Source organism: Silene latifolia, chromosome 9 (genome assembly GCF_048544455.1).
Source record: "Silene latifolia isolate original U9 population chromosome 9, ASM4854445v1, whole genome shotgun sequence".
Lineage (NCBI taxonomy): Eukaryota > Viridiplantae > Streptophyta > Magnoliopsida > Caryophyllales > Caryophyllaceae > Silene > Silene latifolia.
Genome location: NC_133534.1, coordinates 198,922,221 through 198,944,934, shown reverse-complemented (window position 1 = coordinate 198,944,934; position 22,714 = coordinate 198,922,221). Strand labels below are relative to the sequence as shown.

At 38.3% G+C, this 22,714-nt stretch overlaps 1 non-coding gene across 1 annotated transcript; it reads right to left on the bottom strand.

The window, feature by feature from the left end:
- Window positions 1-17,252: 17,252 nt before the first annotated feature.
- LOC141603324 (small nucleolar RNA R71) lies at window positions 17,253-17,359 on the bottom strand. Its single transcript, XR_012525208.1, has one exon. It is a non-coding gene; the product is annotated as a small nucleolar RNA R71 (small nucleolar RNA).
- Window positions 17,360-22,714: the final 5,355 nt, after the last annotated feature.

Below are 22,714 nucleotides of genomic sequence, written 5' to 3'. Positions count from 1 at the left end.
TTAAATTTCGAATCTGGTCATAGAAAATTAATATGTTGTCACATGCAATTTTACAAGATGTGTGTAAAATAATTGGCTATAAAGAAGTCTTTTAGCATGATTTATGTATTTTTGAAGAAAAATGGCATAAATAGTGACATTATTAGTTGAAAATTAATAAAACATAACCTATGACTAAGGAAAAACGTCTAATGTTGCATTTTATTATATTTTTCAGATCTAAAATTGAAAAGTTAATGAAAATAATTTTTCCATGTTTTTATGATTATTTTATTAAATATCGATAAACCGCAACATTGTTTTTCCTAAAAATTTCAAATTTTTAACCTAAGATTTTGAACATTATGAGTGTCATGGAATTTTTCCAGAATGTTCATGGATTTAAATTTCAAATTTTGAATTTATTTGAAATTTTTGGATTTATTTGAAGTTTAATAGCTTATTTTTGTAATTTTTTGTCCATTTATGAACAATTTTGTAAATGAAAGTTAATTATGGTCAAATTACTAGTGGAGACTATATTTTGAGTCCTAAAAGGTTAGGGTAATTAACTTATGCATAAATATGAGTTTGTGCATTTTTGTGATTATAAAATGTTGAAATCACGCAAATCCGTAAAAACCGAGTAATATACGATATTGGCTAATTAAAAGGCGATTTAGCATAAAATTGAGCATGTTCATACATATTATAATGCTGCATTTTCTTATGATTGTCATAATTTTAATTTATGTAATTTTGAATTATGTAATTTTACTTAGTATGGCCTTAGATTTTAATTGGTATTTCCCGAAATGTATGGGAATATCGATTCGGTTGTAATTTTTATTGTGATCTCGTATCACCGTTTTGTAATTTAATAGATTTATTTTATTTTAGTTACAAATGTATAATAGGAAATTATGTAATTTATTATGTAATTTTATTCATTCCTAGTTTCCAAAAAGACGGATTTCTTCAAGAATGGCGATACATAAAGACGGTGTTACCTCGAGATGTGTGCCACAACCGAAGTTCAAGGGACCAATGGAGTTGGTTTCCGAATATGTAATAGATTAATAGTTTTTCTATTTTAGGAAAGGCCATACTAGGATTTATTTACTTTTATGCTTGCATTTTATTTTATGTCACATGCATCGCTAAATCGCCATAACCAAACATGCATTGTCTTTTATCGAGTTTATCGACCGTGTCAATTCGAATTATCGTAGTTCACCACTTTAGTTCACTTAAAACGTGATAGATAATAAATTGACATGACCTCTCGCTAAAACAATTAATTGAGAACATAGCCTTACCAAATAGTAGAAACCATGAAAACCTATTTCGCGAGGGGGTGCACTCGGCCCTACCGGGGTACAAACCTTGTTACGTAGGGGAAGTGGGTGATGAGTGTTAATCCACCGAGTTCATGTTAATGAGGGTTTCATCGGCCATACCGTGCCCAAGTTGATGTGGATTTGGATAATGGACACATTTATTCGAAATTTGGATTGAGCTCTGATACCCGTCGCTGTGAGTACCAAAGATAATATTTATAAACTCCTATTAAGACTAACCTAGGCTAGTGGTAACAGGGTCGATCCACAAGGAGGCAGTTGTAAACTTTGGTTGTTCTATGATCAGTCTAAGGTAACTATTGTGGGGGTTGGTTGAATTGGTCTATAACTAATAACAATAAGAAGAAAATAAACTAAAGATGTGGATTAAACAGATAAAAGAAAGGTACTAGGATGGTCGGGTCATTACGGCCTTTCCTGGCAAAAAACTAAGTCGGTCTGAAATAAGCACGGGTAAGGCGGAAATAAGAGGTCCTCTCGGTCCACTCCTATCAAATAGCATCTCTCGATCTCGCTATAGGTCCCTAATGTCACTAATACTAACTTTCGTCCTGAAAAGCGACTAATGGTCTAAACTATACCTATCTTTCGATCTTTAGCACAGTTTAGTCGAATTAATTGATGGTCAAATAACTACCCTACCTCTCGGTCTAATGGGTCAGTCACAAAAGAGGTATCTAACTGGTCGCATGCATTCAACTCAAATGAGATACAAGATTAAAAACAATTAAAACGAAAGTAACCTTACAAGGTCAGTCGATCGACCAACTATGTCAGTCGATCGACTGACACGCGGGTTCAGTCCGTGTCTAACCTATTGCCGCCTAGCCATAAATCGCCTACATCCTAGCACAAGCTATTTAGCTACTCATGGTGAATGTAAAAACAACAATAAGTCTAATGACAATTACGGAATTCATACTTAGGATAAATAACAACAATGATGAAGCGATAATTGGCTTGGGAATGCTAACTATCAATTCTATACTAACAATGGAAGTAAAATAAAGAAACTGAAATTAGGCGTAAACAATTACCAAGATTCAAAGGAAGATTAAGAATTAGAACTGAAAGAACCGATGCTCAATAATAATTCAAACCCTAATTATTCTAAAATTAAAACTTAATGTATTGTACTGTGAAACTTAATGTGTTCTCTGATAAAAATCCGATCTCTATTCGAAATGCTGCTATTACGTTATATAGGAACTAACGCAACAACTTCTTCCAAAACCTAAAACTTCACGGGCTTTCTAAATCTCGTCTGGAATCGAAGTCTGGTCGATCGATCAAGAGGTGGTCGATCGATCAATATCAACAAACAAAGTAGCTTCGGGAACCGAGCCTTGGTCGATCGACTGACTAGGTTGGTCGGTCGACTGGCTGAGCTGCTTACTTGACTTCTTTTAACTCGTGGACTCGTCTTTCGGGCCTTGGATTGCGCACCAAGCTCGTTCCTTAAGCAACTCCTTTACGTCATTTGCAATGCAGCTTACTCGGAAACAGATTTGGCTTGATTTCCCGCTAAATTCTCCACATTTCTGCAATAAAGTACAAAAGCACGAAAGTAGAGGAAAATAGAGAAATATGGGCATATATAGCACAATTGAGCTCTGAAATGCGTGTAAAAAGAGATGTAAAACATCATATAAATGACACGCATCAAATCTCCCCAAACCAAACCTTGCTTGTCCCCAAGCAAGAACTAGACTCGATCTAATGACCTAATGGAACGAGTTCAAACTCAGAGCGAAATGCAAACTGTAAGGCCTAAACCAATTTAATGCATAACCAACAATCAACTAGTAATATAAATCATGCAAACGAATTATAAAGTCGTCAAAAAAACTCACAACCGTTGACTATAGAGACTTATCAAATCGGACTCTCGCGGGTCGCTCAAATCACTCAATTAAGAACAGGTGATATATTCGTAAGATAGAAAGAATTAATTTTGTAGTGACTCTCACCTAACTACGACCTATGAAGACATGCCAGCAATAAATTATGAAGATGACCTCTATGACCGTGCATATGCATTCCAACCAAACAGATGACCATTGACACACGCCGAGGTATAATTATGGAAATGTGAGGTATGGGTAAGAAGAGGCAAAACATTTTATGGTAAAGTGGAGGTACAGGTGATCAAGCTAGTACCAAAACGGAACCAAGTGACAAAATCCAACTTCTTGCTCAATAACGAACGAAACGGTGCTATAACGAGCACAAAACTCACAATCTCCAACTATCAAATCAATAAAACTCCCCATAGGATATAAATGAATCATGGGAGCAAAAATCGCCAAAAGATAAGGATAAAGTATGCGAATTGATTTTCTTTTTCTTTTGTTTCACGCACGTCAGTCGATCGACCTGAATGAGCAATCGATCGATCGCTTTTGAACAAAGATAGAAACTTTCTTCTTTTTTTTTTTTCCATTCTTATTTCTATTTTTTTTTCTTTCTTTTTTCTTTCTTTCCTCTTTCATTTCTTCCAACTTCATCTCAAAAGAGCAATGGCTACCAAAAATGAGTAACAACCCCAAGAACACAGACCACTAGCTTGACAAAGGACAGGCTAAATGTAGGATGTAGTAAATGGGACAAAAAAAAGGGTATTTTTGGCAGATGTGGAGCTTATGGGTAAAATGAGAAAAGGAAACCTCTACCACATGTGTCAACTAACCACAAACCGAATGCATACAGGTATTAAGTAGATCAAATTCATAATTATGCAAATTAAGGAAACATGCCTCATAAGGAGTACTACTCACATTCCTAAATAAACTGGTCATGAATGACACCAGTTATAGGCTCTAATAACTCAGAAATATGATGTAGCTTGCCAATTATTAAAGTCAAGTCTCAGGCTCAGCAAATAAATTTAACGAAAACTCGTAGGTATGCACTTATGATTCTACTAGTAACATGTAAGTCAAGCAAGGCTCAGCAAAACAAATTTTTAAATGCTAAATCATCATAGAAATACTACCGTTCCGACTCGACCTATATGCTAAAATAAACGTGCATTTTATGGAAATTTTTGAAATTTTTTCAATTTTTTTGATTTTTCTGTATATATATGTGAAATGAAATAAACAATGCAAAACAAAAAGTAAACGTGAATGCAAACATATGATATGCGACGCAAAACCCTTCCCCAAACCAAATCGCACAATGTCCCCATTGTGCAAAATCATGTAATGAAGAAAAATGGAGAAACGGGAATTTGCGAGAAATGGGAAATAAAACACAATGACATAAAGGAAAGACTTGGGAACTCACAAGACTTTAAGCGCAAAGAAAGGAAACCTCCCAAACCAAATAAGTGAGCTAGGAGGTTTCAAGAGCGCAGCAGTGCTACCGACAAGAGTGCCTGAAAGACAATCAAAACCACGCATAAGACGGAAGAAAGCAATTTTGGAACGCAAATATTGTGCATAAATGAGACAAAAGAAGAAATAGACAATTCGACGGAAAATAAAGTGGAGTAGGAGACTCCCTTAAATCCGCATATCGACCAATCACAGCAGGGGAGAGGTCGTGGACGCATATAGCAGCAGCAGCAGTCGATCGACCTACAGAGGCAGTCGATCGACTAGATGGTCGTGAACAGTAGCTCCTGTAAGTCTGCAGTTCAGTCGATCGACCAAAGATACCAGTCGATCGACTGAAAACACTGCTGCAGTGTCTTATTTCTTCGTAATTGCTCAATGACTTGAGCTTATAAGCTCTAAATACCTGCAAATGCACAATAGTACGCGCCCAAAATTGCGCAAAACCCAGAACGAAGTCTATAGTACTTAAAAATCCTAAGCAAACGAAAATAAAAGCGAGGTTTTCGCGCACACAAAAGCAATAGAAAATGGTTCGAAAGCAATAAAATGAAGTTTATAACGAATTTGATCAACTAGTAGTTGATCAAAAAGGACCATGGTATGGCCCACTTCGTCGGCTTCTGGCTACTAGAGGTAGCCTCAATGGCGCTCATCTTATCAGTTGCACCCTTCCCAGCTTCGACAGACGGAGAATTCAGCTGATCAGCGTCGTCATCTTCCCAATCAAGGACTCCCTCAGAACCATCGGAGTCCAAATCAGCCCATCTCACCTTGACGGGCTCATCCTCCACTTCCTCGTCAGTCCCATAACTTAGGCATCCAAGACCTCCTCTCGAAACGATGGGCTCTGTCGCAGCTGGAGCATCCAGCGGCTCTTCCTTCCCCAAACCAGCTCCTGCATTATCTAAAACAGCAAAGTCTTCCTCCTTTGTGCTCCCAATCTGGGGCGGAGGGGTTAATACAGTAGTAGTAATAGGGACGGTCGGTTCAGGAAGCACAAAGTTGGGTTTAAGAGACTCAGCAGCAAACCAATCAAAAAACTCTAATGCCTCTTTTTCAGGCATTCCTGTGAAATCTAACTTAGAGTTTAGGTATGCTCGCGTAGGGTCGGTCACCCCATGGATGATGGTCAAGAATATTTGGAGTGGAGAAAATGCTTCTTGTCTGGGTTCTACCCACTCCATAAGTCTGGCGACGTAAGCCCCGAAAAGTTCGCTCTCTTTCTGCGGAAATCTCACAAAGAACGACATGGGCACGGTCTCGAAGAACCGAGGTTCCCTGAGATAAAAGGAAGACTAAAAATAGAAACAACTAAAATTAGGACTATTGCCTCCCCGGCAACGGCGCCAAAATTTGATACCCGTCGCTGTGAGTACCAAAGATAATATTTATAAACTCCTATTAAGACTAACCTAGGCTAGTGGTAACAGGGTCGATCCACAAGGAGGCAGTTGTAAACTTTGGTTGTTCTATGATCAGTCTAAGGTAACTATTATGGGGGTTGGTTGAATTGGTCTATAACTAATAACAATAAGAAGAAAATAAACTAAAGATGTGGATTAAACAGATAAAAGAAAGGTACTAGGATGGTCGGGTCATTACACTTCGGCGGCAAAGAAAAACTAAGTCGGTCTGAAATAAGCACGGGTAAGGCGGAAATAAGAGGTCCTCTCGGTCCACTCCTATCAAATAGCATCTCTCGATCTCGCTATAGGTCCCTAATGTCACTAATACTAACTTTCGTCCCCGAAAAGCGACTAATGGTCTAAACTATACCTATCTTTCGATCTTTAGCACAGTTTAGTCGAATTAATTGATGGTCAAATAACTACCCTACCTCTCGGTCTAATGGGTCAGTCACAAAAGAGGTATCTAACTGGTCGCATGCATTCAACTCGTCAGATACAAGATTAAAAACAATTAAAACGAAAGTAACCTTACAAGGTCAGTCGATCGACCAACTATGTCAGTCGATCGACTGACACGCGGGTTCAGTCCGTGTCTAACCTATTGCCGCCTAGCCATAAATCGCCTACATCCTAGCACAAGCTATTTAGCTACTCATGGTGAATGTAAAAACAACAATAAGTCTAATGACAATTACGGAATTCATACTTAGGATAAATAACAACAATGATGAAGCGATAATTGGCTTGGGAATGCTAACTATCAATTCTATACTAACAATGGAAGTAAAATAAAGAAACTGAAATTAGGGCAGAACAATTACCAAGATTCAAAGGAAGATTAAGAATTAGAACTGAAAGAACCGATGCTCAATAATAATTCAAACCCTAATTATTCTAAAATTAAAACTTAATGTATTGTACTGTGAAACTTAATGTGTTCTCTGATAAAAATCCGATCTCTATTCGAAATGCTGCTATTACGTTATATAGGAACTAACGCAACAACTTCTTCCAAAACCTAAAACTTCACGGGCTTTCTAAATCTCGTCTGGAATCGAAGTCTGGTCGATCGACTGAAGAGGCTGGTCGATCGACTGAATATCAGCAAACAGTAGCTTCTGGGAACCGAGCCTTGGTCGATCGATCGACTAGGTTGGTCGGTCGATCCGGTGAGCCGCTTACTTGACTTCTTTTAACTCGTGGACTCGTCTTTCGGGCCTTGGATTGCGCACCAAGCTCGTTCCTTAAGCAACTCCTTTACGTCATTTGCAATGCAGCTTACTCGGAAACAGATTTGGCTTGATTTCCCGCTAAATTCTCCACATTTCTGCAATAAAGTACAAAAGCACGAAAGTAGAGGAAAATAGAGAAATATGGGCATATATAGCACAATTGAGCTCTGAAATGCGTGTAAAAAGAGATGTAAAACATCATATAAATGACACGCATCAAGCTCAACGGAAGTATTCGCGACCGTAGTTGCATGTGTTCCGGGCTATAGATAATTATTAGAGTAATTTTATCGACCAAGAGTTCTAAAAGTAGAATCGATTAAAATGTTAATCCACCGAGTTATATTGATAAAGGTTTCATCGGCCATACCGTGCCTAAGTCAATATGAATTTGGGTCTTGGAATCATTTATCTAGTTGGGTAGAGGTCACTAGAAAAATGCATAAAACTTGTTTAAATCATACATTTTTACGAGTATAATTAAAACGACATTTGTTTTACTCCTTATGTTTTGTTTTGTAGACAACTTCTTATTCATAACAAATGGCAACACCAACTCCTAATGCTACACCACTCGCTACTTCATCATGGCTCCGATCCTTTATGGATCGATGTAAACTTGAAAAGAATGGGTCAAATTTCTCCGAGTGGGATGCCCAACTCAAATTAGCCGCCGAAGGTGACGACAAGCTTCGTTACCTTACCGAGGCCTCTCCACCCGAGCCCTCCACTAGGTCCACCGCGGCCACTAGGGAAGCCTATGAGGCTTACCAAAAGGAGTCCGCCGCAATGAAAAATGTCTTAATATTTGCGATGGAGGCGGAACTCCAAAGGAGAGCCTTCAAAATGGGCAATGCTAATGAGATTTACTCCAAACTTGTGACCATGTTTTCACAAACCCCGCGGATCGTCCAATATGAGGCGGCCGCGGCATTCTTTGATCTCGACTTTAAAGAGGGCCAAAAGGTTAGCCCTCATGTGCTCAAACTCATGGAGCTTGTCGAGACCTTGAAGATTCAAAAGGTTGAAATCCCCAAAGAACTCATCGTAGATAGGATTCTACACTCCTTGTCTAAGGTTAAGGCATATGTACAATTCCGGGTGAATTTCAATATGCAAGACAAGGATGTGTCTCTTGAGGAGTTGCACAAGTTACTTGTGCAAGCCGAGAGGGACATGGGGTTAAATGTGAACCCTCCCAAGGATGTGCTTAACATAAGCACAAAGAGTAAGGGGAAGTTCAAGAAGAATGGGAGAAAGGGCAAGAAGCAAGCTCCCACATTCACCAAAGCTAAGTCTTGTGAAGCTAGCACCTCCAAAGTCAAGAAGGGTCCTCTTTACAAATGCCATTATTGTAATGGCATGGGACATTGGAAGAGGAATTGTTCCAAATATCTTGGTGATATCAAAGCTGGAAAGATCACTCCAGTAGGTAAATGACTAACCTTCTTTTATGTTTCTAAATTCAACTATGGTAATGTGATGCAAAGTTGTGATAATGTATCTCCCTTTTTATTGTAAATAGGGCCTCCACCAAGCAAAGACAAGGGAAAAGAAAAACAAGCGTGATAAACCATGGAGAAGCTAAGGATAGCTTTTATGGAGCTTTGTTTTTCATTGTCTTATTTTAAGTAATGTTTTGAATTTTTAGAACTTTAAGTTTCCGTGTTCGACATGGAAAGGTATTTTGGATAATGGTTTGTATTTTGGATGATAGTGACTTGGTTTGCAACCCAAGTCACACGTTTCATCATTTATCCTTTATGTTCTAAAAATTTCATCTTTAAATGCTTGTGTTTTGAAACATAAGATTATTCACTAAAAGTGATCTAATAGACAAATATAATGACCGGTTTCATTATATGTCCACATGCTTAAGGCTTGTGTATGATCATTTATAAAGTGATTTTGAGTCTATGAACTCTCTTAAAGGTATGTCAACCACCAAGTACACATATGAAATCAATAACAATTAGTCAACCTATGAGGTAGTCCTCCTTATACTTCAACATCATTAATTTGTGTCTCATATGCTATCTTTGAATGCTTAGTGTATTCATTCTAAAGATAGAGTGGGAGAAAAATGAGGACACAAGGCAACATGAAATTGTGCACTTGTGTAAATGAAGATCTACGCAAGAGAGAATGATTTGAATAAAGGTATATCTATTTACATAGTATGTCGAGTCTCAAGTTAGTTCTATATGACTTAAGAGACCAAGTGAAGTAATCATAAGAGTTTATTCTCAAGATAACTACACGAGGAGACCAAAAGAAGTTTTGGAAGAATAATGACTAATGTAAAGTCTTAACAAGCTTTTGACTAAGGTTATGAATCATTTGACCAATAGTTTCAATCATGAGTTTTACTTAAGAGCCTAAATGAATCATAGTAACATACTAGTTATGATCAAGTTGCAAAGATTGATATTCCGATATCTTCAATAGCCAACGTTTTAACCACGCAAATGTCATTGTTTAACCTCGCTATGAAATGGTTAAACCTCCTTCCGAAAGGGTATTCCGAAGGACCTATTCTAAATATTATTCGTATTTGAATAATGACATTGCTACACATCATTATGACATGAGTGTGTTAGAGATTTAAAATCTCTTTCCGAAAGGTTAAGATGAGACCACTTCAAAATAGGCATTTTGAAAGGATATGATGGGAACATATATGGTTTTATCCTAGTAACTTGGCACGGCAATTTATATTTATATTCTTGACAATTTTTGATTGAGAAGTCAATTTCAAAACATGTTGAATTGAGTGGGAGTTAGGATATTCTCATGTGAAGACATGGAATTTAGTGGGAGCTATCATCCTTGAATGTATAAAACACATTACTCATTAAAGAATGACGAGCTAATACCTTCTTTCATAAAGAAGCTTTTGAGTTTTCAATTCTGGATGAAAATGGACAATGATGAATCCAATTACATCATGGAATGTTGGATTAGTATTAAAGAGATACACATCATATCAACATATACATAGGTTATTCATATGAATGAAAATGGGATTACCATTAGCAGTCATGGTAGTTCATTGAACCTGAGAACGGTTGATCTCATGATTATTAGTAACTAATGTTTCCGCCATTAGAATAATCATGTACATGTCCAATCATAAATCATATGCATAAGAGCATGATGATAGACTTGGTGAGCCAAAATAGAAACGTCATGAATTCTCAAGTAGAATCCGATGAGCGATTTCAGTGTTTGACGGAATGTTCTATTGTGTGTCAAGAGGTTGCACATATTGTATAAAATCCGAACACATATGAGGATTTATGAGAATCCCAAATCTTTCAAGCCCAGAAAAGAGAAATGAGAAGTTTTGGAAAGATGCTTGGTTAAGTAAGAGGTTATTCAAAACAATCTTTCCAAATAAAGCTAGGACTTGTGAGAAGTACTAAGCTAATAATCTTGTCAATTGTTACAAGATTCTACAAAACATATACCTAGTGCATTGTGTGTGGATGGAATACTTGATCGGTACAAGTTGTATTATTCATCACAAATTCGTTCGTTATGAGATGAGCAATGAGAAAGTTCTTTCAAGTTAAAGAACCAAAACCAAGGTCAAGAACCTTAATGTGTACTTGGTAAGATTCATGCTATGAGAACATGAATGTGAAGGAAATTGCAAAGTGTAAGAAGTTTGAACACATGGACACATGGAATGTTAAACTTCTGTTGCAATCAATGAGTGTTTACACTTATGATATACATCACAAGGTTGTAATATGATATTGACTGCCCAAGTGTGATGTCGACATTTGTCGTTTGAGTTATTATTAACTCACTTGGAACATTGTTATATCCAAACGGGTTGTAGAGACAATTGAACCCCGTTAAAGTGAACATGGATTAACATTGTCTTTGCCCATAGTTACTTATATGAGGTGACGTCTCGAAGTGACTAGAGTGTGATGCGATTGATGGCAAGTTCAAGTGCCATAGAGTCATGTGGGATGACTAGTCGATCACATAGGCAGACTGTTAGGAACATTTTGTCGGGCCTAATGACCGCTTATAGAGTTCTGGCAAATTTATATAGCCTGGTCGTGGCAAGAGCTACTATAGTATTCAAATGAGTCGATTCTTTTGACTAAAGGCTATTCACCTAAGATGGCACAGTTTCAGATTAACTTTGATTTGTGTTACTACGACCTTCGTAAATGGGGTCAAATGGGCATATTTTGGGTTATGATGGCTGTGGCTAGTCGAAGGAATGAGTGCGATAGGAATTGTCCACCCCTAGTCGGGGTTATAACAATATCTCGGGGCCACTCGAGGAGTAATGAATCGAAATGCGTGGCCACGCTCGGATGGTATCCAGTGGATAAATCCGGTCAATCAGTTATTCTCCAGATCGAGGAAACCACTCTCGATATGATCACTTGCAAGTACGACACGAAAGACACCTTGCATTGAGTGGGAGATAGTAATAGGACAAGAGAATTGGTGACGCACACTTGTCGAGGACAAATGGGAGATTGTTGGAATATGTGTCCTCCGACAATAATGCGATCACGACTGTTGATCATGATGATCACATGTTTAAGTCTCATTAAAATGAATGCAATTGGGAAGTAATATTGTTATTCTTGTCAACCGGTCAACATATATCGGTAATGATTGGTGACTAGAGTTTGACATTACTTGTCGTATGACGGTGGTGATCGATTGACCCCCTAGGTCATACCTAAAGGGCAACACTCTTAATTGATTATTTAATTAATCGTATAATGTTACGAGTTAATTAAATTACTTGAAAATTGACGGACGATTTTGGAAGTAAAATTTACGTATCATATTGAAATGTGATTAAATGAGATACGGTCTGAGTAATTAAATTGTATAGTTACTCGGATGAAATAAATTGTTTAATGTAACAATTAAATCGAATGAATTGTTATAAATACAATCTATTGTGATTTATAAATTGGTAAAATATTTTGGCACAAGTAATTATGATATTACTAAGTCGATTTTTGTATGTGACGTATTTTATCAATACGTTGATTTTTAATATGTTAAAAATTACATAACAAATATATATGACATATGACATGTTACATATAGACAATTGACAAAAATAATATGGATTCCATATTATGATTGTACCGAAAAATTGGGTTATTAAGTTAATAATTATGTTGATTAATTTATTAAGTAAACATAATCATTACCTAAATTCCTAGCCATGCAACCCTAATATTCTTGTGAAGACAAAAGTGTTCATGCATTGGCTACCCAATAAACCCCCCCTATACCCGGTTTTTGATGAAGAAAACCATCATTGGTTTTTCATCTAATTTTACCTAATATTACACTAAAAGGTGTTAGTGTATTAATTCTACAACTCATCCAAAATATAAGTTTTCTAGAGAAATAAAATCCTCTCTTTATCTCTCAACAAAACCGAAAATACTTAAGTGTTTATAAATATTTTTGGTTCAATTTTCTACTATAATTAATATTATACTAGTTTTGTAATATTAATTAAATTAAGAGGTGCCTTGGGTATAATACATCGGGAGAGATCTTACTCTTAGATCTTTGTTCTTCCATTGGAATAAGCTCAAGAACAAAAGAGAAAGGTGATCTCTTTTGTGCCCTAATAACCGAAATTCAATATGTAAGGACATGATTTCTCCTCTATTCATTTTATTGTTTGCATGCATAAGATCCGTTTTAATTTATGACAAATTAATTAAACATATATGAGTATGTTATTATGTATATGAATCTACATTTCCTTCAGTACAGGTCGGAGTCGTGGTGGAGGCCTCTTCTGAAGGCTTCTACTGCTCTTGAGACATCACACTCTCGTACTGCTACCTTCTCATTGTTGAATCTAGTATTATACTCTCCAATGCTCTCTCCTGCCCCCTGGACGATTCTCTACAGATCTCCTGCATGCTTCTGTGGTTTTCTGCTGCTTGCGAACTATTGAGTAAATGCGTTTACCAATTCAGCAAATGTAGATATCCACCTATTGGGCAGGCTCACAAACCATTGAAGTGCCGGTCCTGTTAGGGTGGACCCGAACCCTTTGCACATGCAAGCTTCCTTTACTTGCCCTATAGCTATCACTGTCATCATCTTCTGCTTATACTGGCTGATATGATCAAAGAGATCTGTTGTGCCGTCGAAGAGAGGCATATTTGGATTTGTGAATCCCTCTGGCATGGCTGTGATGGATATGGTGTCCACAAATGGTGAGTCGGCGTAACTGTCTAGAGCTGCTTTCTCGAGTGGGGGTGGCAATCCTTGGACCCTGCTCAATATTTCTTTTAACTCCAAGTACTGCTGATTTATGATGCTGCCTGAGTCTGGAGTCCGCCTGTCGGCTGCCTGCTGGTTCAATATACTGCCACCTGATCCGAGCTCTTGACGGTTCTGATGTGTTCCGACCGCTAGAGGAGTTGTTGTTACGACTGCCCCCTGCTGCCAGTCCATTTGTTGGTTTGGCTCGGATCCTGCTCCAGGCGTCTGATCGATCGTTGTGGGGCTGCTGACAAGGATGCCAGCTGCTCGTGTCGCCACACAGCTGGCCGGCGGCCAGTTATCCGGTGTGAGGTATCCCAACCCTCGTGGGGTTATTCTCCCATCCGACGGTACTGCAGCCAAATCCAATCTTGTTATTATTTCAGCCGGTATCTGCATGCTGCCTAATGCTCCTTGCGTCAGATCTACCAAGGGAGATCTTCCTTCACCCGTCCTGGTTGCTGGGGTGACAGACTGCTGTTTTAGGATATCTATCTGTGCCCAGAGCTCTCTGTCCCTCTTTCTTGCTTCGGTTTCAGCTTTCGACTGGTCTTCTCTCATGTTTTACATAGCTTTCTGAAGATTCTCCACGCCAGTAAGCAAGATTTGCGTGGGACTAGGTGGCGGAGTGAGGCCTGAACTTGATGTTCCTTTGTCTGATCTGGTCTGAGCTGTGAAAGCAGGAGTCTTAGGAGGTAAAGAGGTTTTTGCTGTCGGTATGACTCTTGAGGTGTGTCCGGGAGCCTGCGTAACCACCGTTGATGTTTGATTTTGAGTAGATGGTGGTGGTGGCGATGGTTGCCTGCTCCCTGACACGGCTTCAGATGCTTGCTTATCCATTGTATGTCTAGAATATCAACGATTGACGACCACAATGCCCCACGGTGGGCGCCAAACTGTTTAGGTATTTTTAGCCAAGTCGATTAATTAGGGTCAATGTAGTCTTATTCGTTGGTTGATTGTAGAATCGTTCGTATGTTAATAAATAAATAGGAAAATAAAGTGCGTAATGTAAATTGACACGTAAGATTTTGGTGACGCGAAAAACCCAATGTGGGAACAACCGCGGGAGGGACGGTACCCTGCCAAGTATTGCACTATTTATATAGTAGGATGATTACAATAGTAACGTATGGCTAATCTCGCTGGCGCTAGGTGTCAGGCCTGCAGGATCTTGGATGAATGTATATTTGTGGATAATTTGCCGTGGTGTTGATGTGAATGAATGTGAACGCGCGAATGCGGATGTCTTGAATGGATGCAGATGTGAATGTCACGATGCCCTTCTTGATTTGCTCCCTTGGCTATTTATAGGGTAAGAACCCTAGATATGTCCTACCTTGAATATGGAAAGGGAATATAATTTCCATAAGAACTCTGATAAGTGCATAATTTACATACTTTTACCCCTCATTTTAGCTCGGTTTCTATTGTTCGTCGTACTTTAATTAGTATATATTTGAGCTAATCTTGTGTTCTAGGTGTATTGTTGTGTTTGTTACGATTTTGTAGGGATCTAAGCATTTAGAGGCTTTTTCCTACCATTTTATACACCAAGTTCACTAAGCTAAACAAGGCCTAACATTGGACTAGCATGGGAGTGTTTGGATGGGTGTTTGCATGAAGATTTGTTGGATTGAAGTGAGAATTGCAAATGTTGCCAACAATCAAAGTCAAGGCCCAATGATCAAGTCCAAGTCAAAGTGAAAAGCTTACGATTCCAACATGCATGGGATACTTTTTGGAGGCTCTAAAGATGATAGAGAAGGCATTTACCCGGGTGCATTAAGGGTCATTAATCACGCACTTAGGATTCCTCAAGAAATTAAGTGAGGAATTAAGCGAAAATACCCGGAAACACACGACCCCGATCGGGGCCACCTAACCCCGATCGGGGCCGCATGCATCTAGCCCATTTACGTTTCTTTTCCTCTCCTATAAATAGGAGAGGTGTTCCGAGGTCTTAGGCATCAAATTTTACGTCCAAGTTTTAGTTTACAATAGCCTCAAGCATTATAATTCTCTCATTAGTTTTCATATTTTGTTTTCAATATTGTTAAGCATTTGGTTCTTAAACATTTGGTTATTTTATACATTCAAGCATTTGGTTACAATTTGTTCTTCTACACAAGTTATTCTCTATTAAGGTATTCTTATTTCTAGTTTGCAATTTACATTTCTAATTTAGTTACCACATAGTTTACAATTAAGTACTTCTTTTTACATTAGCATTATTCCTTTTACATGTTATACTATCAAATCTATATAAATCATACAACCATGTTTAGCATTTCTTATAATTTAGTTTGCAATTTACATTTTAGTATGAGTATCTAATTCTCTTAGTCTAAGGGTTAGGGGAGCCATGCAATAATCAAATATGTAACATGATAAAATAAGTTAATAATAACATTGTTCATATTGCTTCTATCACATGCTTGTGGCACAATGTTTAATCTTTGTTTAGGGCCATATTCAATTGATTAAGTTTGTTTATTCGTTCTATAAGTCGAGAGGCACGGAATTGAATTAGACTAAGCATGTATAGTAGGACGACCTAGTCATGGACGAGAGTTTCTCTAGGACCCGGTCTATGGTTGATGCTAATATCGTAAGATGGGCATCTTTAAGCCTAAGCAATTGACAATGTTGTTAGTACCAAGTTTACCATGATCATATATTTACCTTTGCATGTGTGACCCGAACCCCTTAGACTCTCTTTTATTTTATAATTTACATCATTTGTGTTATTAATCATCAAACAACCAAACCAAACCAAATCGTAATCGACCTTGATAAAAGTCTACCCATAGCAATTCACGACGTAATTCCCGTTTCCTTGTGTTCCACCCCTATTGCTACATTAACTTGTTGTTTAGGGAATTTATCTTTGCATAGGTACGCGATAAACCTATCAAATTTTGGCGCCGTTGCCGGGGAAACGGTTTTATTGCTTTTTGAATTGTCGATTTTTATCTTGTTTCCTTTTGTCTTGGGGAACACTTGTTCCTTGAGACCGTTACTTATCACTTCTCTAGAAATTGTTGTCTTATGCCCAGGTCCTCTCGTAGTGGAGAATTGCTTTCACCGGATTCCGAGCCCGAGAAAACCTTTAGAAGAAGACGACGATTTTGGAAGGAAGTTAAAGAAGCCACTTCTCCCATCCAAGCTGAAAGTGCTAGAAAGTCTTAATTAGACGATCTAAAGGTTCTTGAAGAGGAGGAGGTTTCTTGTTCATCAAATCCACCACCATCATCATCTACTACCAAAAAGATGGTGAAGCTTTCCGATCACTCAAAGCCCACCGCGGCCATGCTTCCGGCCGGAATCACAACTACTCAAATCACCGCGCCGGACTTCGAGATCAAACCGGCTTTCATTAGCCTTGTGGAGAGGAAGCAATTTGGAGGAAGTCCTTTGGAGGATCCCAATTTGCATGTGCAAAACTTTTGTGACTATTGCTCCATGATCCGGCAAACGGGTGTCACCCAAGCCCAAATAAGGGACATACTTTTCCCTTTCTCATTGAAGGACAAGGCCAAGCTTTGGATCAATAGCCTTGACTGCACCACCTTGGGAATCACCAATTGGGAGACTTTGGCTCTAGCCTTCTATCAAAAGTTTTTTCCACCGGAGAAAACTCAAACTTTGAGGAGCCAAATCACCGGATTCCGTCAACAAGCTCTTGAGAGCTTATATGAGGCTTGGGAGAGGTACAAAGAGCTTCAAAGGCAATGCCCACATCATGGGCTAGATGAATGGTTTCTAGCAATAACATTCTACAATGGATGTTGTGCCGAGTCCCGAAGGATTCTTGATTCCGCTAACAATGGGCGGTTTGATCAAATTGACACCGATCTTGCTCATTCCACGATCGAATCCATGGCAATCCATGATGCCCAATATGTCAATTCCCGAGTTGTGCCATCCAAAGGTAAAGAAGAATCATCCAATAACTCCGTTTTGCTAGCTCAAATTGCTTTGCTCCAACAACAAATAGCGGAAAGGGATGCTAGAGATTCCATTCAACAACTGAATGTTGTGTCTTCAACAAGCCAAATCGTCGTTTGTGATGGTTGTGGAGGTGCGGGTCATTATGCCGCTCATTGTCGAGCCACCATTGAAGAGGTAAATGCTTTTCAAGCTCTAAGACAAAGTTTATATCCACCGGGTACATTTTCCAACACTTATAACCCGAATTCAAAATTCCATCCGAACTTGTCTTACACTAGCAACAATGTGCTTAACCCTCAACCCCCACCACAACAAAATGCCTATGTTCCTCAACAACAAAAGTATATCCCTCCACCGGGGTATCAAAATCAACAAAGGCCCCCACAAAACAATTACCCACAAAATCCACCACAAAATGGCCAACAAAACAATCAAGGAGCTGGTAAGCTAGAGGGCATGATAGTCCAAATGCAAAGGGAATTGTTGGCTCAAATTCAAAAGAATGATCAAGCTCATAGTGCCGCGGTCAAGTTGTTGGAACAACAAGTGGCTCAACTAGCCGCTTCTAGCTCTCAAAGGAAGAATGGTCAACTACCTTCCTAAGGTGAGCAACCACATGAAACCGTTAATTCTATTTCCTTGAGAAGTGGTTCAAGCTATGATGGGCCATCCATGAATTTGGATGATGAGGTGGTTGTTAAGAAGGCTAAGCTTGGGGGGAATGACAAAAAGAAGGCTAGTGAAGAGCCTATTGTTAGAGATAGTGTACCATTTCCTCACCGGTTATTGATGCTTAAGAGGAAGAGTAAGCTTGATGCCAAGAATGTTGAGCCCCAATTGCCCAAAGATGATGACAAGGTGATTGTTGAAGAAGTCTCTCCTAATGCTAAGGAAAGTGATGCCGTTCCAACAAAGGTAAGTGTTCCCAATGAGGATGAGAAAGTGAAAGATGTGGAGGATGCTCCTCCCAAAGAAATTGTTCAAGTACCATTTCCCCATCTTCTAGAAATGCACAAGGAGGAAGGTAAGTTTGCTAAATTTTTGGAAGTTTGTAAGAATTTTCAAGTCACCATCCCATTTACGGAATTGATTACCCAAGTCCCTTCTTATGCAAAGTTTATGAAGGAAATCCTCTCAAAGAAGCGATCCTTCAATGAGGTTGAGACCATTGCTTTCACCGAAGAGTGTAGTGCACTCTTACAAAACATGTCTCCCCCAAAACTTAAGGACCCCGGTAGCTATTCTATTCCTTGCACTATAGGCACATATACCATTGATAAGGCCCTTTGCGACCTAGGTGCTAGTGTAAGTGTCATGCCCTATTCTCTTTGTGAAAAACTTAACATGGGTGCCTTAAAATGCACAAATACAACATTGCAAATGGCGGACCGTTCTTTAAAGCGACCTTTAGGTGTCTTAGAAGACGTACCCGTCAAAGTTGGCAAGTTTTTCATACCCGTTGACTTCCTCATTCTTGATATGGCCGAGGACTTACAAACCCCAATTATATTGGGTAGGCCATTTTTACGCACCGCGGGTGCGTTAATTGATGTGAAAAATGGGAAGTTGACATTAGAAGTGGGTGATGACCGGGTTTCCTTTAGCAAAAACAACACCATTAGAAGCCCAATGTTACAAGAGTCTTGTTATTTACTTAGCACTGTGGACTCTTCTTATGCCTCTACTATGCTTGGATCTTCACTAACGGATTTGTTGGAGGACGATATGGGTGGTGTTTGCTTTGTAGGTGACGATGCTAAGGACGCTATTCCTAAGAGTGGAAAAAGGAAGAAAGGGAAATTTTATTTGAAGAATTTCAAATGGTTGAGGAATGCAAAGATAGCTATGAAATGGAGCTTGGTTGGTGGCAAGCTCAATGATGAAACTTGAATCAAATAGCTTCTTACGTCGTGCGGGACGTTAAACCAGCGCTTCTTGGGAGGAAACCCAAGCTTTTTATTTGTTTTTATTTGTTTTCTGCAATTTATTGTTTTTCGTAGTATAGAAATAAAATGTTCGACTTGACGATGTTTCTTTTTGTGATTTTTAGGTGAAAATGAAGGAAAGAGAATCTAGCACGCTTCCCCATGCAAGAACCCCGTTCGGGGACGTGGTTTTCGAGAAACGAGAAGGAATTAAAACAAACGCGGAAAAAAATCAAAAAAATCGAAGAGGAGGTCAACCCCGATCGGGGTTGGGCGGCCCCGTTTGGGGTCGTGGTTCTGTGACTTCTTGGCCTTTGTTTTATACGGGTAAAAAAAAAAAAGATAGATTTCTTTCTATCATTCAAGCATACCCGACGGTACTCATTCCCTTCCTTCTCTCATATTTCCTCATTCTCTTCACCTCAATCACAAGGGAACATTTTCATCCCCCGAGTTCATGCTAGCTTGGGGGAGGCTAGCAAGTCGAGTAAGTCTTTAATTGCTTTGCATATTAGTTTAGATCTTGCAACCCATTAAATATAACTTCTAGTCCTTCTTGTTTTGTGCTTTGAGCCATTTTTATGGTTTGATTGGGTGATTTGGATAGTTGGCACATTGAGGACAATGTGATGTTTAGCTTGGGGGGAGATATTGCATTTGCATATAGCATAGTTTGCATGTAGTGTAGAAATTTTGAAAATTTTTGAGAGAAATTTTTGCTTTGTGCTTGCTTGTAGCCTACTTTCCTCTTTGCTTATCCTAATAATGGCTTATTGTTAATGATTTATTCTTTAATGTTGGGATATTAGCTACATGGGGATGTCTTGACATAGTAGGTGGGAGATGAAGAATGAACCGAATAGGCTTGATCTTAACTTGTGGCAAGCTACAAAAAGGTAAGGTAGAACCTCTTTTGACCGATGCATCCATATCCGGTCTCTCTTAGGTGAGTGTAGGTGTCTCCTTGTAATGTGTGTTACATCAATACGCACAAGTATGGTTCTCATGTCATCTCTTGGTAAGCATGCATTCACTTGTTATAGCATTTTGGAGCCATTCACATGAATATAATTGCCTTCTTGACCCCTTCACAAAATTTATTCCTAGCTACATTATAACTTGCCTACCTTGTTGAGCTAGTAGCTTGTTTGGTCTTGTTTGGGTGCTCAATTGGGATTTGTTTCAAAGTTATGAAAATCATGTGAGCTTGGTCTTAATGCTCAAGAAAGAAAAAAAAGGAAAATGAAAAAGAAAGATGAAAGAAAAATGACTCAAAAATGAAAAGAAAAAAAAGGAAGAGAAAAGAAATGAAAAAGCATGAAAATGAGAAAAAGAAGAAGTATGAATTGAAATGAAAAAAAAGAAGAAGAAAAGATGTGAGAAATTCTCATGCACTATTCACATATTATGCAGAGTCTTCTTATGATTTGAATTGCAAAATTGGGTTGGAATTGGGATTGAGCACCTTTTACAATTTGGTAGTTGCTAGCTTGACTTAGCTCCACATTACCATAATTCATTTGTTCCCCCTTCTTACCCATGTTTATTTGCCTTCTTCCTACCCATTTGGCTTCTTTATCATGCTTGCATTTGATTGTTTTGGCTTACTAGTTTTGATTGATTACCATATTAGATTGCGGGCACATTATTATAAGTCGAGGATAGTTGAGTGATTATTCACAAAAATTGTCCTTTCACATATAAATAAGCTTCAGTGTCCCGTGAGAGTCCATAAGTCAAAAGATCATGCAAGAGCTTAAAGGTTCATTCAAAGTTTTCCATGCTACGCCGTCATGTAAATCTCATCCATGTCTTGCTTTATTCCTTGCCCATGTTGTTTCGGGTTTTTAAATCATTATGCTTAGCTTGCTTGGATATTGCAATTGATGGGATATGGTTTCTTGCTTGAGGACAAGCACGGGTTTAGCTTGGGGGAGTTTGATAAGTGCATAATTTACATACTTTTACCCCTTATTTTAGCTCGGTTTCTATTGTTCGTCGTACTTTAATTAGTATATATTTGAGCTAATCTTGTGTTATAGGTGTATTGTTGTGTTTGTTACGGTTTTGTAGAGATCTAAGCATTTAGAGGCTTTTTCCTACCATTTTATACACCAAGTTCACTAAGCTAAACAAGGCCTAACATTGGACTAGCATGGGAGTGTTTGGATGGGTGTTTGCATGAAGATTTGTTGGATTGAAGTGAGAATTGAAAATGTTGCCAACAATCAAAGTCAAGGCCCAATGATCAAGTCCAAGTCAAAGTGAAAAGCTTAGGATTCCAACATGCATGGGATACTTTTTGGAGGCTCTAAAGATGATAGAGAAGGCATTTACCCGGGTGCATTAAGGGTCATTAATCACTCACTTAGGATTCCTCAAGAAATTAAGTGAGGAATTAAGCGAAAATACCCGGAAACACACGACCCCGATCGGGGCCGCATGCATCTAGCCCATTTACGTTTCTTTTCCTCTCCTATAAATAGGAGAGGTGTTCCGAGGTCTTAGGCATCCAATTTTACGTCCAAGTTTTAGTTTACAATAGCCTCAAGCATTATAATTCTCTCATTAGTTTTCATATTTTGTTTTCAATATTGTTAAGCATTTGGTTCTTAAACATTTGGTTATTTTATACATTCAAGCATTTGGTTACAATTTGTTCTTCTACACAAGTTATTCTCTATTAAGGTATTCTTATTTCTAGTTTGCAATTTACATTTCTAATTTAGTTACCACATAGTTTACAATTAAGTACTTCTTTTTACATTAGCATTATTCCTTTTACATGTTATACTATCAAATCTATATAAATCATACAACCATGTTTAGCATTTCTTATAATTTAGTTTGCAATTTACATTTTAGTATGAGTAGCTAATTCTCTTAGTCTAAGGGTTAGGGGAGCCATGCAATAATCAAATATGTAACATGATAAAATAAGTTAATAATAACATTGTTCATATTGCTTCTATCACATGCTTGTGCCACAATGTTTAATCTTTGTTTAGGGCCATATTCAATTGATTAAGTTTGTTTATTCGTTCTATAAGTCGAGAGGCACGGAATTGAATTAGACTAAGCATGTATAATAGGACGACCTAGTCATGGACGAGAGTTTCTCTAGGACCCGGTCTATGGTTGATGCTAATATCGTAAGATGGGCATCTTTAAGCCTAAGCAATTGACAATGTTGTTAGTACCAAGTTTACCATGATCATATATTTACCT